This window comes from Aethalodelphis obliquidens, unplaced genomic scaffold (genome assembly GCF_003676395.1).
Source record: "Aethalodelphis obliquidens isolate GAN/ISIS:26980383/991018 unplaced genomic scaffold, ASM367639v1 scaffold11, whole genome shotgun sequence".
Taxonomy (NCBI): Eukaryota; Metazoa; Chordata; class Mammalia; order Artiodactyla; family Delphinidae; genus Aethalodelphis; species Aethalodelphis obliquidens.
In genome coordinates this window covers 13,861,288-13,878,439 of record NW_020837955.1, presented here as the reverse complement: position 1 = coordinate 13,878,439, position 17,152 = coordinate 13,861,288, and the positions used below count along the sequence as shown (strand labels likewise).

Below are 17,152 nucleotides of genomic sequence, written 5' to 3'. Positions count from 1 at the left end.
TTCATAGCGGTCTGTTATCTCATTTTTCTTGTCGAGAGGAAGGCTGCGTCCTGACAGCGCTTTTCCTCTGCTTGGTGCCAGGTTTACAGCGGCTCTTACCTCACTGCTTCCCCTTCCCTTTCCGGGTTTGTCCTAGTTTACCTTTGGGGGTGAGCATCAGCAACTGTTTCTAAGTAAACAGAGGGATTGCAGATTCAGGGCTTGTGGTTTCAAACACTCAGTGCTTTTGCTTTAGCCTGTCCTCTTCAGGCTGCTGTCACTCCCGCTCCTGTCTTCAGATTGTGCTGCCTTAACATGTACTAAAGACTGCTAGTGCCTGGTGGAAGTTTCCTTCTTGGAGCACGCAGAACTGAGAGAGCACTGGAAAAGGGAAGCCATGGGGGAAGAGAAAGTGGACACTTATCTGCACCATTGTGTATCAGTTGGAAAAAAAAATAACCTCTTGGTTTTCAGACCCATCCCTGGGTATGGGCTACTAGGTGGAGTGTCTAGAAATGCTTGTTTGTATATTTTCCATCTCCAAAATGTGTCTCTGAGCTTTTGGACAGTATCTGAGATTTAGAATGTTCTGTTTAGGGTTAAAGTCTCAGCGTGACAGAGGGTGGAGTGTGGCTGGTCCCCTTACTGCCTGTTCATGGATGATGCAGTTTTGTGAGGTTGGTTCCAGTTCATTGCGATCGTCTGAACTCTCTACCCATCACCTTTGGTCCAGAGTACCTCGGGGTCAGTTTCAGGAATGGAAGATCCACTCATTGAGCACAGGGGATAAGGGGTGACTGGTTTGAACCTTTTGGTTCCTCTGGGAACTAACCAAATAGTACATGATGAAAAAAATGCTCATTTTGGAAAAAGTACTTTGAAGACCAGGGTCTTCAAATTCTTCATGACTTTAGGGAATTCAGCAGCACTGCTTCCCTTAAGCACCTCCCCCTCCCCCGCTTTTAAAAGTAAGAACTAGGGCTTCCCTGGTGGCGCAGTGGTTGAGAGTCCGCCTGCCGATGCAGGGGACACGGGTTCATGCCCCGGTCCAGGAAGGTCCCACATGCCACAGAGCGGCTGGGCCCGTGAGCCATGGCCGCTGAGCCTGCGCGTCCGGAGCCTGTGCTCTGCAACGGGAGAGGCCACAACAGTGAGAGGCCCGCGTACCGCAAAAAAAAAAAAAAAAAAAAGTAAGAACTAGATGATGTCTCCTTTAGCTCAGAAATCCTGTGGCTTCGGATGAGCCCAGTGTCTTTGGTCTTAGGGGTTTCTGAAGCCACTTCGGACCTTCTTGGCTCCCAGCCACTTGGGAGCCTGTTTCTGATTCTCTCTGGGTTGGTCTTGAGTTCCAGGTATTGAACTGAAAGTACATCAGCCAAGGGTTTGGACTGCGTCAGAAGTATTTTGATTTGCTGTATTCTCTGCTTGGCATGTACTCATTTCCTTCAGGGACGTCCCCTTCCTTGGAATAAATAACTCCCAAGATGCTTGTCTCACTGAACTAAGAAGGCATTCCAGCCAGGCGTTTCCATTCGGGGATCTTGGCTTGTCAGCCACAGGTCACTGGGTGAAAAGGATGTCACCCCATTTGAAACGCTCCTGACACCCCCTCCTTCCTGACCCACTCCCGCCAGCAGTGGTCCTCATCCTGGCCAGTTTTGAGAATGACCAGCCTGAGACAGAACCAGCTTTGACAACAGCAGGTGTGGACCAGATACTACTGTCCTTTGTTCAGCATCAACGCGTTCCCTGCTCCTGTGGCCCAGACATGCAAATAGACCATTCTGAGACCAGGAGCGCATTTTGCAGCCATTTAAAGAACTTTCCAGGGCTTTCCTGGCTCCAGTCCTCCCCACTCTTTTGGACGACAGGAGTTTCTCCTCCAAGCTCAGATAACCTCTGCTCTCCCTGTGTGCCCTTCTGAGAACTTTGCTTCTCGCCGTCATGTTCTCTCGAATTTTAAGTTGTGACCGGCTCCCTGGGCTGCCTGGCATAATCATACAGGGCTGAGTCAGTGACTCAGGATTCAGCCATGCTGACCACCCGGAACTTTGATTCCCACCCTGACTCCCCAAGAGAGCAGCTCTTCAGAACTCCCACCCAGGGCTGGGCTGGTCTGGGCTGGGTCTACTGATCCCTCTGCCAGGGTTGAATTCTCAAGGAGCATCTGGGCCTCTCCCTGAGCTGAGGCACAAGACCAAGGCTACCCAGCCCCTGGGTCAGAACCAAAGGAAGGGAACGGGCCAGCAAAGAGAACGGGCTGCCTGAGCTTGGAGCAGGACATCTGGGGAAGGGAATAGAAGGGGAGGTTGGAAAGTTTGCTTGCAATAGCTTTGAGGATTCTAATCCAGGGGGACTCAGGCAGTGGGGTGTTTCACTTTTCTGGAACTGGGTATTGGGAAAGCGCCCTCTGAGGTGCCTATCGTATTTTGGAATGAGTAAGTCAAGGAGCAGCTCTACCCTGGCGCCTGGAAGTGCCTCCCGTTTCCTCATTTTAGACTTGTCATTCCTATAAAGAAAAGCACCTTAACTCCATTATTACAGATTCAGGCTGGATTGAAATTTATCTCTCTACTATCTACTTAAAAGGATATACAGAGAAAAATCTCAGTGAGGGTTGTTGATTTAGGGGAAAGCCCTTTAAAGGGCCCATTTTAGGCATGTACATTTGCATACAAACAATGAAAGTGCTAGTTAAAATGATTCTCACATAGTCATTTTGCTGTGTGGGAACTGCTGCTTGGCAACACTCGTGGCATAGAAGTGAGTGAACTTGGAAATAATAAAATATTGCTCCTTCCATCCATCTAACCAACAACCTAGTGAGCACCTTCTGTTTGCAGGCACCTGTGCTGGAACCAGGGTTGGGGGGGGGGGGGTGGAAAGCCAACCTAATATTTACCCTCCAGGGTGACGTGAGGCTACTGGGAAAGTCCAGCAAGGACCGGGATGAGTTGGTCACCCTGCTTCAGGAGTTGAAAGCTTAGTAGGAATTAACAAAGTACCTACAATGTTCTACCTGTTAGATAGGCCACACCTGTTCATTTTTAAAGCTGTCAGCATTCTGCCCTGTAGGGCTTTTTCCCCTCTAGCTTGAGTAGTCTAATTCCCTTTTGAAACTGTATCCCAACACTTAATATTCCCGTGGTCATCTTCATCCTCAGTGGCATCAGCTATCACCGGACACCTGCTGTGGGCGGGGCTCTGAACTCGGTGACTGTGGGTGGGGCTGGCGTAGTATGGAGGTGATTCGAAAGCCTTTCAGCTCCTGAGGAAACACGACCACCACCTCCTTACCTTTTTTTAAAAAGCGTGTTAGAGCACAGTAGTTGCAGAGTAAATACTTGTGGATTGAAGTTTAGTAACTGTGTTTTAAGAATGCAGGGTCCAGGGAATTCCCTGGTGATCCAGTGGTTAGGGCTCTGTGCTTCCACTATAGGGGGCATGGGTTCGATCCCTGGTCAGGGATCTAAGATCCCGCATGCCACGCGGCCACAAAAGCCAAAAGAGTGCAGTGTCCGGAGTGGCACAGACCCCATTTCCAATCCTGGCTCCCTGCCATGTGCTTGCTTTATGATCTCGGCTTGCTTATGACTTAACCTCTGAGCCTCATTTTCCTTATTTGTGGAATTGGGATTAAGTGAAGGTATTCATGGTAATTATGATGATAGGCTGTATAGTATAGTGTATATAGTAGCACATACTCTGGAGTCAGACTGCCAGGGTTCAAATCCCACCTCCTGGTTGTGTAACCTTGAGCACATTACTGAGCATCTCTCGTCCTTAGTTTTCTTATCCATAAAACAGGGATAATAATAGTACCTGTGTCAGCAGGTTATTAAAAGTAAGAATTGTCCAGCACCTTGTGCCTGGCCTATAGTGTCACATAAATGTTTGCTGAATGTTAAAAACTATAAAACTATTATTTCACTTTGGTTCTTATAGAATTCCTGTGAGGTTAGACAGGGCAAGTATTATTCCCTGTTGCTTATTTGGTGTTGTTGTTATGTTTGAGGGGCAAAAATGAAATTCTGATGGTTTAAAATGGTCTACTGAAGGGAATATGTTTCGTAAATATCAAAACTGGGACCAGAACCCGTGGTCTTTGCCATAAAAGAACATACAGGTGCATCGATATGTATGTATCGTGGGCATGCATGAAAATACGGTTTTGATATAACCTGGAGATGAGTGAATAGCAGTTGTCCCTCTTCTGCACCCACTGGCCTCAGTCAAATGTGCTACAGTCCGCCGGCGTACTGCTAAATGATGTTCTCTGAATTAAAGCATTGAGCTTATACCTTCCAGTAGAGTCCCTGAGACTTATTAAGGTTGCCTGTTTAAACCTCTTGCAGATTCTAACTGCCTTAGTGTTGCCTGCTCTCTGGCTGGACTCCTTTTAGAGATGCTATTGTATTTATGTGCCTGATTTCAGAGCCCCTTAGATGAGCCATTTCATTCAGGAGAAGCCCAGGCTAAATAGGAACCACTCCCCCTTCCCCTGCCTTTATATTTGGTGTTGAAACTCTTCATTCTTTGTGAGAAACTTAATTATGAAAGCCGTGGATGAGGGAATGTAAAAATAGCTTTAAAATGCTTGCATTTGCCAATCTCTTGTCAGGCAGAGAGCTTTAGATTGAAATGTTTTCATGTCTGTTCACAAGCATGAGTACTTCTTAAAACTGCTGCAGTGTAAAGGGTTAAAACATAAATAGTATCCTATATGAGCAGTGAAAGGTGCTTTAGTACTTAAGTCCTATTTTTGAGCTCTGGAATTCAATTCCTTCCTGTTGCCAGCTGAACCTGGGACTGATGTATTAGATGAAAATATATTCCTATCTTCAAACGTGGACAACAGGACATTCTGTCCTCCAAATTTCAGCGTTTGAGTTGGGTGTTGCAGGAAACTTGGCACCCTTTCTTTCTTTTCAAAATAATAAACAGAGATGGTGTTGCCTCAGGTTTCATCTGATGGGGCTTAGATGCTGTTGCCTCATAAAGACTGATTCATAGACAAATGTGAACTAATTATAGTAACTTAAAAATAATGTCCCCGTTTAAATTTGGCAAGGCAAGATGCCTTGCGTGCTTTGTAGGACATGAGCGATTTTGTTTCTTTAGTGGCATGGACGTGACATACCCATTTCTATTTTGGCCATACAGTAGTTGTGCTGGGTCACTACCTGTCATCTTTATTTTTTTAGGGAATTCTCGTGTGCTGTCATGCACACCCCAAGCCCAAACATTGAAACACCTTTTACTGCCATCTACACAAGGAATTCTTTCTTGCTATATGTCCACTGCATTTTTAAGAAACAAGTGTCTGAGTTGAAGAAAATGGATGGCATAATTTTTTTCTTTTTTTAGTTCTAAGCATTTCAGAATCTCTACTATGAAAAATTGCAGGAAGTTATCCACTTCTGTCTATGGAATGAATAGAAAATTGTCAGAGAGACTGTTCTCACTTCTATTCTACTCACCTTGTTCTTTTAGTTTTCAGATGACTTTATTTTTTAAATTTTAATTTTATTGGAGTATAGTTGATTTACAATGCTATGTTAGTTTCAGGTGTATAGCAAAATGATTCAGTTATACATATACATACATTCATTCTTTTTTTAAAAAATTTATTTTTGGCTGCATTGGGTCTTCGTTGCTGCACGCGGGCTTTCTCTAGTTGCAGAGAGCGGAGGCTACTCTTCGTTGCAGCGTGCGAGCTTCTCATGCGATGGCTTCTCTTGTTGCGGAGCACAGGCTCTAGGTGCTCAGGCTTCAGTAGTTGTGGCACGCGGGCTCAGTAGTTGTGGCTCGCGGGCTCTAGAGCACAGGCTCAGTTGTTGTGGTGCACGGGCTTAGTTGCTCCGCGGCATGTGGGATCTTCCCAGACCAGAGCTTGAATCCGTGTCCCCTGCATTGGCAGGTGGATTCTTAACCACTGCGCCACCAGGGAAGTCCCTATATTCATTCTTCTTTAGATTCTTTTCTCATATAGGTTATCCCAGAATATTCTACTCACTGTTTCTACTGGGGATTAGGTTGGAAAATATTTCACCATGATTCTCTCAAAGTAATTTTTGCTTTTGAATTTTCTTTAAATACATAGGTGATATATGACCATGTTCAGAATTCAAAAGTTAGGAAAGGTTTGTAGTAAGATGTAAATCTTCCATCTCTCCCATGCTTCTTGCTTTAGAATCAATCCTGGGCACCAGTTTCTTATATACTATTGTGGAAATTTTCCCTGCGTTTATAAATATGTGTATATATATATTTTTTCCCCATACAAAGGACATCATACTATCCACAGTGTTTTGAACTTGGTTTTTCTATTTAATCATAATCTTAGAAATCATTCCATCTCACATTTTGAGCTACCTCATGATATGATTGTTTTGTTGTTCCCATTGAATAGATGTCATAACACATAAACAATGGCCTGTGAATGGTATGTAGGCCATTTTAGTCCTCTGCCACTAAAATCATGGTGTAATGATGATCTTGTAGTCTGCTGTGGAATAGGCTGTCGTCTCAGTGGTGATGAGTATGGGCTCTGATAGCCCAAAGGCCTGGGTTTAAATCCTAGTTTCTCCATTTACTATTGAACTGTTTGGTCTTGGCCAGTTAGTATTTATCTCATAGGTAGGATGTGATGATTGAAAACACTAATCTATATAAAGCGTACAGACCAGTGCTGGGCATGTAGACATGTCTATATTCAGTAGTGTTATCATTTTGCATGATGTGGGAACACACGGGTCCTGTACTCATCTCTGCATGTTTCTGAACCACTCCTAGTGGCTTTTAGAAGCCATAATACAGTTTTTGAGTCTGTGGGTTCTCTCTCTCCTAAATTGACTGAGATGTTCACCCTCCCCTCCCTCATTTCCGTGTTGCTTTTGTAGAGCATCCTGGAGGAGAAAAGGGAAGATTGTATTTCCGGCCACTATACTCATGTGTCCAAACCCCTTCAAAGGCACAAATTGCCTTTGTTAATTTTTAACAAATGGTCCAAACTTCCCCCCATAAATACCTAATTTAGAACTTTACGAAGAATTATATTTTACATTTACACAAATATCTAGCTTGTGTGTGTGTGTATGACCCAAATTTATTTAATTTCACCATGTTTCAAATTATAAGGCAAATCTTTGGCAAAGATCGGAGCGTGTACTTTGGAGGTTACCTGCTCTTATGTCAGCTGTACCTCTTGCATCATAGAAGACCACCACTTTTGGATTCAGACAAGCCAGAGCTAAAACCCCCATGCCGGCGTTTTCCCACTGTGAGTCCTGGGGCAAGTCACTTAGGCTTCCAGGGTGTTGTTTCCCCCTCTGTAAAAGTAGACATTGATCCACCTCATAGGACTTTATGAGAGAATGGGTGAAGGAGCCAACAGTGTGTGGTACAGAGCAGAGCAGGTGCTCATGGACCATCTAACCTTCCCCTCCCACATCCCACTTCCTCCTTCCTCAGTCCCCTGGAAGTCACTGCCTCCACCCTCAGCTCTTCATCTCCACTCCCCTCCTGACTTGTCATCTGATTTATCACTGTGCTTTCTCTGCCTTAACTGGGAGGGCAGTTCCTGTCTCAGTTGGTGTCGCTTGCATCCTACCTTAGGTTGACTGTTCAAGGAATGCCAGTGAGTGAGGGAGGGAGAGGCGGGCTGGCTGTGTCCCTACCCGGTGAGGGCATTGCTGTTTCACTGGAAGCAGCAGCTAGCGACAGCATTGCGAGACCAGAGTTAGGGGCCACGGTGAGTTAACGTGATCGTAGAGAATGGCATTTTCACTCTTGGTCGTTCCTTTGAGGAAGTTGGCTATAGCCAACTCATGAAACTTATACTCCCAGATAGTCTTTTTGTTTGGAGGATGGGGGTGAAGGGAATGTCTAGAAACTGTTGCATGTCATCAAAGCCCCATTAGAACTGAACTTGCAGGAGGATGGCTTTGACTGTTTCACACCCACTTTCTAAGAAAAGGACCAGCCAGTTGGCTTGTAGACTTAGTGGCCAGCTCTCCTTGGGCCTTGCTTTAATGTCCTGGAGGTGGGCTGCTGGGCACCCAGGATGAGCAGGGGAAGTGAGGCTACGGCTGGAAAGTGAGCAGGAAGACCTTCTCTAGATCCTCCAAATCACCTACTTGGAGAGGAGCTTCTCTATCTTGCCTTAAGTGTTCTGCTGCAAATTTTTGAAATAGCAGTCACACCCGTATTCAAATGTAAGAACCAGAGTGGTATCCAAAGATGTGCAGGCCAGGTCCCTTCCAGCTACAAAAAGCCACGGCTCTACAAACAAATATTTGGGCAGTAGGACCCATTGTACCACTTGGAATGCTCTTCCCTTCTCCCTTTTTACTTGGGGCTTCCTGTGCTTTAAGATCTAGGTTAATTCCCACTGTCCAGTTTTTTCAGTCTTGACACTGGGCTGTTGGACTGGCTGTTGGTTAGATGTAGCCTTATGTGCTGAACTGTTAGTTATTAACCTTGTGGTTGTTTAGGCGTTTTCCCATGTTTATGCCCTGGCTTCCCCACTAGGTCCTCACTCTCTAGACCAAGACCCTGTCCAGCCCCTGTACCACTATGGGTGGGTGTAGTGCAGGGATTCTCACCGCTGCTGTGAGTATCGCCTGAAAGCTAGTTGGAAATGCACACCAACCCCACTGAATTAGAAAGTCCGGGGTGGGACTCGGCAGTCTGCAGTTTAACAAGCACTCCTGGTGATTCTGCGGGGCAGTGAAGTTCAAGAGCCTCTGCTATAGTGGAAAGAGCAGTGGTTTGGGGGTCTGAGAGGTGTGGGTTTGAAGCCAGCTCTGCCATTTACTAACTGACCTACTTTAAGAAAGTGAATTTTTCCTCTTTCTTCTTTCCCCGTCCAGGGGTATTTTATAGAAATCTGTTCTGCACGATGTTAATGGGTGCTCTAAAAATAGGGATGGGCAAGGGGTTCTGTGGCCAAATAAGTTATTGAAATGCTGCTTTAGTGAATTTCAACAAGATTCTTTATGACAATACTTCTCGATGCCTAAATGTCACTGAGGGTCCCTGAGGGTTGCACGGCAAGTCTGCAAACTTCTTAGATTCTGTAACACCTTTTCTGCTACATACTTGCCAGCTTCTCTGGCAGTGGTGTTTTGTGGGACCCGTTTTGGGAGATGCTGGTCTGGGTGATCTGTAAGGGCATTTTGAGCCTGGAGATTTTATGGCCCTGCCAATCAGTGAGGAATTCAGAAACTTCAACTACAGGGCAAACCAGACATGATGCCATAATTTATCATTTGAATAAACCAGGCTTACACAACACCTTGAACATTGAGATGATATAGAAGTAACTAAACATTGAAGAATAAAGGTTATTTTTTTTAAAGCAGAAAGTTTTTCTTAGGTAGAAAACCAGATATCAGGGGAGAGGTGGGGAAGACGAATTAAGGAAAATGTCACTTACTGAGCATATTGGAGTCCTGGCAGGAAACATGGCACAGTCAAATCGGGTAATGTAAGGAGATTTAAATAAAAGAACTATTTATAAAAGGTGTAGGCAGAGTTTGGGAAAAGCAGCAATGGTCAGCGCAGGACTTGGATTCCTCTATATATGCAGTGTTTACGTAGATCACATTTAGTCTTCATAATAACCCCAAGGATAGGTTTTTATTATTTCACACTTTGCAGAGGAGGAAGGTGAAGCTCAAAGAGGCAAGGCAGATTCCCCGGAGATAGCACTGGGGAATGGAGGCGAAATTCACACAGCCCTGCCAGCCTCGCAGCCCCTGCTTCTGCTCCATGCTTCTTTAGGCAGAACATCCTCTCTTCCGTCATGTGGTGAGGCTGACAGTGCTACTCTCTGAAGCTCGTGTTCTGAGGTGCTTACTGAGCTAGGATCAGTAGACAGGAGAAAATAGCACATTGGGCAAATATGTAAATTAACAATAAAAGTATGCAGATTGCATATATGGGGAAGAAAGGTGTCAACATGCACTTTCCAAGTCTAGGGGGGTTGGGGCTATGGAAATCTGTCTTCCATCCTTTTGGGGGAGCCATCCCAATGTAGAAAACGTTTTTGGGGAGGATATGGGAGCCGTTCGAAGGGCGTGGGTGAGGCAGCTTAGCTTGAAGGGGCTAGGAGGAGGTAGAGGGAACTTTCCGACATATGGCATCGCTTGGGAAGGCTTGGCTGTAGGAGTGGAAGGAAAGGGCGCTCTTTTCATAGGTGCCTCAGCCAAATGGAAATGGTCCTGGTGGTGGGAGGCGAGCAGGCAGCTGGGAGAGGAAAGAGGTGTCGTGATGGGCTCTCAGGGTGCCCCGGACTCCAGTTTTTATATTGGGGCCACGCTGGTCCAGTGAAGTCTCTTTAACCTAATACCTTTGTTAGAAGATGGTAAAGGTTGAATTTTCTCAGGACTGATTTTTTACTTCCTTCAGGAAGTTTCAGAGTACACGAATGCCTAATTTCTCTTATGCCCTAAGAAAAGGTAAAAGTCATGTCTCTCAGGAGGCTACTTTCCCCCCATGTCACTTTGCATTTAGTTTTTTTTTTTTTTTGGCTGCATTGGGTCTTCGTTGCTGCACGCGGGCTTTTCTCTAGTTGCGGCGAGCCAAGGCTACTCTTTGTTGTGGTGCACGGGCTTCTCATCGCGGTGGCTTCTCTTGTTGCGGAGCACGGGCTCTAGATGCACGGACTTCAGTAGTTGTGGCACGTGGGCTCAGTAGTTGTGGCTTTTGGGTTCTAGAGCGCAGGTTCAGTAGTTGTGACGCACAGGCTTAGTTGCTCCGCGGCATGTGGGATCTTCCTGGACCAGGGCTCGAACCCGTGTCTCCTGCCTTGGCAGGCGGATTCTTAACCACTGCACCACCAGGGAAGCCCTTAGGTTGGTTTTTAATGCCCAATTAGAATATAGCTTATGGTCAAATCCCCCTTATTCCAGAAAACAAGAACACCTCTCAAATACTGTGCATAAGAACTGCCTTTGAAAACATCTGGTAAAAATAACAAGTTGCTTGGAAAACTGTGATTCTCAGATGCGGCCTCCACCCCTGTATTAGCGGGGAGTCACTGGAGTAAACCTTTACTTCCTGTTGCTTCCACGCAGCAGTCCTTTACGGAAATATTTCGCATGTTTCCGTAAGCAGCAGGGAACCTTGAAGGGCAAACAGTACTGAGGCCCCAGAGAGGAACAGAGATGCTATCTTTGCCTAACAGCACCTCAGGGTGTACGGAAAGCCCGCCTGGGCCTCGGAGCTTTGAAGCAGCGCCAGTCTCCTGTCCAGAACTGCTAAAATCTCCAACTCTCTCCCCCAGGCACGAGCGAGGCCCAAGCCTGCCACACCTCCAGCTCCTCTTACAAGGGAGAGGTTTTAGAATAGTCTGAAATGTCAGACATTTTTTTTTTCACAACATGCCGCAGACATCTCATAAATTATTCCTCAGTAAAACTTTAATAGGAATGTTTAGAAAATTAAGGGTTCTCATCAGCGGAGTTTTTGGTAATTGGACAACTGTTAACCCCAAATCGTCCTGCTTTTTCCACCCCAGAACTCATGGAAGAAAGTCATTATGAAATAATTTTCCTGAAGCCATGCTTCAGGCTGTCTTTGGTGACTGAGGTCTTATGTACTCTCATAATGCCACGTGTTAGTTTGAACAGTGGGGTACTCCAATATTTGGCTATTTTTGACTTAAAAGAACCATCTGAAGTGGTTCAATCTGATAACAATATAAAGTGTAGGAGTTTGAGTTCAGTGTTTTCTGACTTCAGAATAGATCTAGAAAAATTTTTAAGAAATCTGTGATATCTTAATACCTTGCCATTTGCTCCTTTCTCATGAAAATGGGTAATTCAGGATTCTGGTGGTAGAATCTGCATTGCTGCTCAAGCTGTGTCTGCTGTCACATTGGCTCCACATGGGGCACGTTTACAAATATGCGTCACAGCTACAGCCATAGACATGCTCGGTTCTATTTCGTGTGTAGATGCTTCTGGGGGTGAGCTTGTGAGCCTGCTCTTTACGGGTTTCTAGCCATTTGTGTCTTATGTTTATTTTTTACCTAAAATGCTTCCTGACTTGATTTATTCAGTTACTAAAAACTGGAATTTGGGGGGGAACTTTACATTGTTTACTGGTGCAAAGAGAAAATTGGGGGCTGTCCTAATAGTCTGGGATATGTGCCACAACACGGAATCGTGATCATTGCCCAAAGCGATGCTCTCTAGATGCCTGTGGCCTATAGAAAGGAAATTGTACAAAGGTTGCTAGTATATTTCATTTCATAATATTTCTCCCTCTTCAAAAATTGGACTTCTTAGTCTTTTTAGGCTGCTGTAACAAAATGCCCCAGGCTGGGTGGCTTATAAACAACAGAAACTTACTTCTCACAGTTCTGGAGACCGGGAACTTCAAGGTCAAGGTACCAGCAAGGTCGTGTTTTGGTGAGGGACCTCTTCCAGGCTGCTGACTTCCTGTTATAGCCTCACATGGTGGAAGGGCTGGGAGCTGTCTGGGGCCTCCTTTATAAGGGCATGAATCTCATTCATGAAGGCTCTGCCCTCATGATCTAAGCACCTTCCAAAGGCCCCACCTCCTAATATCATCACCTTGGGTGTTAGGTTTTCAACATACGAATTTTGAGGGGAAATGAAACATGCAAATCATAAAAACCAGTGTATTTCATTATTTAGAACATTCCATTATTTCTTTGTATATGGAAAGTTACTATCTAGAAGAATTTTTCATAGTGAGAATATAGTTCTTAGTATCATTTGCCTTTTTATGTAAAATCAAATCAACCAAATATTAATTGCTCCTTTACTACATCCAAGGCACCGTGTGAAAATTCAGAAAAAAATATTTGCAGCAAATAAAGAATTTTGCTTCCCTTGAAATATGACATAGTGTGACATTCTCCTTACCACTTGATCTATAGAAAGGTAAAGCCAGTTAGTTGTGTCTTGTCTCAGGGCAGCATCCTTTGGGGGAAACAGCACAGATTGTGAGTTAAAAGCCCTAGTTTCATTCTTGTTTGGGTCACAGGCTCTCTCTGACTTTGTGGGCATCCTTCTCCTTTCCCACCTGAGCTGTTTTCTCATCTAACATAGTGAAGATTATTTCTAAATATTCTAAGATCCTTCATAACAAAATACACCCAACAATGATTTTTATTGAATGCTTTTCACTATGTAGTGTACCGAGATAGTTTCAAGTAAGTGTAGGAGTCTCTCCTGGGAGTTTTAAAAGGTTCCTCATCCTTAGATAAAACAAAAACAAAAAACTCAAAACGTTTGTTGACCATCCTGCAAGAATAGATCCCTTCAAAGAGCAGAGAAAATTCTAGAATGTGTAGAATACTCACCTCTCCCCCTTCAGAGAGTCATCTCTGGTTTACAGAAGAATAAACGATACAGGAGCTGTCACGTAAGTGGGACAAAGAGTGGACGAGACAGTGGGTGCCCCGAGTACTGAGGAACAGCTGCCGTTTATCAAGCGCTTGCACTATGCCTGGCTTTGTGCCAAGTGCTTCCAAGCGCTTTACCTGTATTATCCCAACCACGCCTTGTAGTAGCCACATGAGAGGAGTGGTGTGATCACCCCATTTTGCACATGAGGAACGGAGGTAACTCACCCACGGTTGCACACCTAGTAAGTGGAGCTGATAATTGTTACTGAGCCTACATTCTTTTTTAAAAAAATTATTTTATTGACGTATAGTTGATTTACAATGTTAGTTTCTGCTGTACGGCAGAGTGATTCAGTTATACTTATATATACCCTTTTTCATATTCTTTTCTATTATGGCTTATTATAGGATATTGAATACAGTGCCCTGTGCTACGCAGTAGGACCTTGTTGCTTATCCATTCTCTATATAATAGTTTGCATCTGCTAATCCTTCCCTTCCCCTTGGCAACCACAGTCTGTTCTCTATGTCTGTGAGTCTGTTTCTGTTTTGTAGATAAATTAGATTCCACATATAAGTGATATCATATGGTATTTGTCTTTCTCTTTATGATTTCTTTCACTTAGTATGATAATCTCTAGGTCCATCCATGTTGCTGCAAATTGAGCCTACATTCTTTTTTTTGAGCCTACATTCTTAATCACCATGCCTCTGAGGGAAGGCAAGGGTATGGGTTAGAGAGGCAACAGGCTTCTCATTAAAGAGAAGCATGGAATTGCCAAGCGTTAGTGATGGAAGGAAAAGGGTGACATTCATGATCATGGGCCACCTACATTGATCCATTGCCTTAGTGTTCTCCTACCTTGATTACCTGTCACTGCCTTGCCGGACCCTGGGGAATATGCCTTTGTGAAGGCTGTAGCCCAAGCTTGGCCACAGAAACTCCTTTCACCTCCCCTCCAGCACTCCTGCCAGCGCTATAAAGAGCTGCGTGTTTACTGGAACTTGGGATATCTTTGCCACTTGAACTGACAAGAGTCAAGGAAGTAAACAGCTGGACTTGGGATTGGAGGGTGACACCAGCAGCATAACTATGAACAGGTTTCAAAATTCTTTTTCAGATGTTCCGAGACTTGTTTTTACTTTCATGTTTCCCTTTTAGTATCTCCATTTGCAGAACCAAACAATTCTCATTTTGGAATTTGTGTGAAAGGCTTAGAGTAAACAATGTGAAGAGTCCTTAACCATCTCTTAGTTCATTTCGTGGACCAAAGTGGGGGGGGGTCACTTGTCTCTGCTCACAGGCCTCAGTCCAAGCTTCTGTTCACTGTCACACCCTCAGCAGCCAGCAGCGGACCATGGCCAAGCATCACGTGGCTTAAAAACAAGAAACCCAAACCCCTGTCCTGCTTTTAAGCAGCCTCCACAGCTTGGATTGCAAGCCCCTCAAGAGCAGTGAGTGCTCATCTCTGCAGCTAGACTGAGCACAGTGTGGGGACTAAGCAGATGCTTTGGAAAGGCTGGGCTATTCTGTGGAATGCTCCGTTGAGCACATTCTCCTCATCACTATAAAAACGAATGTACTCGGAAGGTGTTCTTAAAACGAGCAGGGAGGGCAGTGTAGGCAGCGAAGTGCAGTGCAATGCAAGACACATCTTTGTAGAATGAGGTCATAGTTAAGGGCCTGGGATTTAAGGTCAGACGGGGTTTTCTGTCACAATTCCACCACATACTGGCTGTGTCACCCCAGAGAAGACACTGAACCATTGCTTCCTTTTCTAAATTGGCAGCAACAGTTCACATATCCTAAGGTTGTTAGGATTAAATGAGACATTGTATGTAACGTGCTAAGCATAGTGCCTGTGCTCAGGGGGTTCTTGGTGATAACATTAGTTGTATTTAATTTATTGCTAGGAAAAAAAGATCAGATTTGGCTACCTTTCAAAATAAATGTGAAGCAGAGCTTGAGTATATGCCCCTCACCCCCAAATTAAAGTTTACATGTTACAGAGTGGTATAATCCTGAATACTTCGCAGTTACCTGGATCAGAAACAAGGTGTGAGTGATATCTGTGACAATTTGGTCCTTCAGATTAAGAGGTTGTGCTAGGGTGCTGACATTATGGATCCTTAATTTTCACATGCTTAGCTCTGTGCTTACATTTCTTTTGTGCTTTAAAAAATAAACCTGATAAATCTTTTTAAATTCCTCTATTTATTTATTTATTTTTGGCTGCATTGGTTGGGTTTTTGTTGCTGCGCAAGGGGTTTTCTCTAGTTGGCGGCGAGCGGGGGCTACTCTTCGTTGTGGTGTGCGGGCTTATTGCGGTGGCTTCTCTTTGTTGCAGATCACGGGCTCTAGGCACACAGGCTCAGTAGTTGTGGCGCGCAGGCTTAGTTGCTCCAAGGCATGTGGGATCTTCCCGGACCAGGGCTCAAACCTGTGTCCCCTGCATTGGCAGGCGGACACTTAACCGCTGCGCCACCAGGCAAGTCCCTAAAAAAAAATCCCTCTTGAAAGGAAATGAAAAGGGGATTCTTCTTAAAGAGCTTAATGAATACTTGAGCAGCCACTTTTGTTTTTTTGGTTTTAATTGCTTTTCCAATTGCTTTCTACAAGAAACTTCTCTATTGTTGAATAATTTAGTAAGACTGTATTTAGTGGAAACACATTAGAAGTTGGAAGTTTAAGAGTCTGATATAAAATGAAAACAGTCCCCTTACAACAATATGATAGGATAAAGTATTAATGGTCTATTAGAAATCAAAGACTGTCTAATTAAAAAATAAACATTTGCTCCTTAGATGGCATCAACAGTGTGTGAAAATATATCTTTTGTTAGGTTAGCATCATTTGATGGATTATGATATGAAATCGTCCTACCTTTCGTGTACATTTGAATTCTTTGCTTTCTCAAACACCCCATTTAGGAGTATTTAAGCTAATAGACGAGTGTCCTCTGAGTTACTTCCTCATTTGGAAACCCTGTGCCAGACTGTGTGCAGATGGGGCAGCAGTCATGCCTGGCAGGCCCTGCAAGTGGAATTACATTTGCACATTGTTTTATTCACTGTGAACATTTTGCAGGGAAAAAAGGAAAAACTGTCTCCCTGCTTAAATGAAATTCTGACACAATCAGTACAAATTATAAATTATGTTTAAAGTGATGCAACAAATTCAGGATGGTTTCCAGCTTTGTGTACAGCATTGTGGATGAGCTGTGGGCGTCTAGTACTTGGTTCTGCAGTAACCTGGGCATATTGACCAGTGTCTCTCAAAGTATAGCCTGAAACCATATCCGCCAGAAATGCAGATCCTGGGGCTTCCTTGGAACTTCTCAATCAACATATCTGGGAGCAGAACCTGCAATCTGCATCTTAAGCAGGTGCCTTCTCTGTCAATGTATGGCAGTTTTTGAGACCCTCTGGGAAGACAGTGGGAAGATTTTGCCAAGATTGTTTTAGTTATCAGAATTGAAAATATTTTTAAATCCAGAGAATTCAACTTTATAATGAAAATTGAAGTACAAGTTAAGAATTTGGGGGACTTCTGGCAGTCCAGTGATTAAGACTCTGTGCCTCCAATGCATAGGGCGTGGGTTTGATCTCACATGGCCGGGAAACTAAGATCTCACTTGCCGTGTGGTGTGGCCAAAAAATAATAATAATTAATTAAATAAAAAAGGAATTTGGTTGAAAGGCACGTTTGAGAATAATTTTTTAAATGCCTCCTGCTCTTTTCTGAATTCCCCAATTATTTGAGTTGACTAGCAGTAGCATTGCAAGTTG

General features: G+C 44.2%; 1 protein-coding gene across 5 annotated transcripts in view; it reads left to right on the top strand.

Annotated features, from left to right (window-relative positions):
• Positions 1-17,152, top strand: part of SORBS1 (sorbin and SH3 domain containing 1) — a 172,869-nt gene that overhangs the window by 13,312 nt on the left and 142,405 nt on the right. The window lies entirely within an intron of this gene.